Genomic DNA, 1855 nt, shown 5'->3' with positions numbered 1-1855 from the left:
CTTCCAGGATCGAACGCCTATGGAGAGATGTGTACATTCAAGTCCTCAACCAATTCCACATTCTCTTTTCCAATCTGGAGAGAGAGGGGATGCTGAACCATGATGATGAGAGTCATCTTTTTGCTCTTCACTGGGCTTTTCTGCCACAATTACATCGGCAATTGGCTTTCTTTATGGATGCTTGGAACCTTCATGGCTTGAGAACAGAGAGTAGCCGGTCTCCCTATCAACTTTGGGCATCATCCAGACACCATGAAGATCCGGATCAGGTATACAAAACAGTTGATTGCATCATGTCAAGAGCCACAATTTGAGCTAAAGACTTTTAAAGGTTACGATATGTCTAAATTTTATAATTTAATATTAAAATTTTGATCAGATTTCATAGCTTAAAATCTTACAAAGTAATTAAATGCTGAAATGAAAACATAGTGACATAGTTTTGTATAAGTATCAATAAAAATGTTGCTGATTTATTTATTTTTTAGCCCTTTTTATGTGTTCGGGTGGAGGCAGACTATGGCATTGATTGGGAAGGACCATATGGCTTTGATGACCTTGGACATCAAGCTGTACAAGTTGAAGTACCACAAGTGCAACTGCAGCGAAACCTCACAGAGGAGGACATCGCTAGATTGCCCGACCCCAATGTTCCCTCATGGATGCAGTCGACATTTATATGGCCACATTACAACAGTTAATGCAGCAACAATCAGAAGTGGATGAGGGAGGGTCTGACGCATGAATATTTATTGCCTCCTCCTCAAGAGAATGTTCTTTCATATTTTCGGTCAAAAACTCAACATTAGCAATTATTTTTTTATATTTGTTTTATTTTAAAGGCTTGCATAGACTCTCACATATAAAACTCAATGTGATATGCATAAAAAATCTGAAGTACAAGTTTCTTCATTTTGTTTAAACTCAGAAAATGTAACATTTAATAAAACATTGAAATTATTACAAAGTTGTTTTTATTCACAAACCTTAAGTATTTTTCAAAAGGTAAACTTGCAAACAACTGTGTAATGCCTTAACCTCGATGTCAGTTATAGAACCATTAGCCATTCTAATAACCACTATGAAGAACATCATTTCCACAACGGGAGAAATGAGTGGCATTGAAATGCAACATGTGCAACATTGAAATCTTAAACATGGAATATTTCCAATCAGATCATTCCAAATCCAAAACATGTACTTTTAACAGCTGCCTCAAGGTTGTCTTTGAATCCCTGATAAGTTGGACACTTCTGAGGCAGTTTCAGTGTTGTCATGTAGGTTGAGGCTACAGGCATGCCACTCTCAGGAGAAACTTCTACATACAGCTGCTGGGGGGTATGCACCATCCTGTCCAAAATTTCAGGAGTTGGTGTAGTTCCTGAGAAGACCCTACAAAGACATAGTATTAAATATTAAACATTTTTGAATTAGATACTTCAAATAATTACCTTTTGAACTTTATCAAAACATGAACTAGTGCTTTATTGTATGAGTTAAAAGGGTCTTCAATAAAAAAGCAATGTTTTGAAAGTGTTTCAATAAATATGGTGTTCAATAATTACTAACAGTTCTAGGAGTAATATATTGTTTAGATCTGAAAAAACATATACAAGCTGACCATTTTCTATGTAGTTTCTCAAAAAGCCTGTGACAAGGCATGCCTCCTCCATGCTGCAGTGATCATCCTCATCCTCACTGTCAGGCATTGGCCAGATGATCCTTTTTAAGATAGTCTGAAAATAAAAACAGTATAAAAAACTATAAACTTAAGATATATTTGTAACTTCTCAACTTATGCAAAATGCCCTATTGGTGTCTAGACAGCAGTTTCAGGTGAGAAAGAAATTACCTC

General features: G+C 36.1%; 1 long non-coding RNA gene across 1 annotated transcript; it reads left to right on the top strand.

Moving 5' to 3' along the window:
- Positions 1 to 109: 109 nt before the first annotated feature.
- LOC118598576 lies at positions 110 to 963 on the top strand. Its single transcript, XR_004947623.1, has 2 exons — positions 110 to 269; positions 489 to 963. It is a non-coding gene; the product is annotated as an uncharacterized LOC118598576 (long non-coding RNA).
- Positions 964 to 1855: the final 892 nt, after the last annotated feature.

The sequence above is a fragment of the Oryzias melastigma genome, unplaced genomic scaffold (assembly GCF_002922805.2).
Source record: "Oryzias melastigma strain HK-1 unplaced genomic scaffold, ASM292280v2 sc04265, whole genome shotgun sequence".
Taxonomy (NCBI): Eukaryota; Metazoa; Chordata; class Actinopteri; order Beloniformes; family Adrianichthyidae; genus Oryzias; species Oryzias melastigma.
This window is presented reverse-complemented; position numbering and strand designations above follow the sequence as displayed.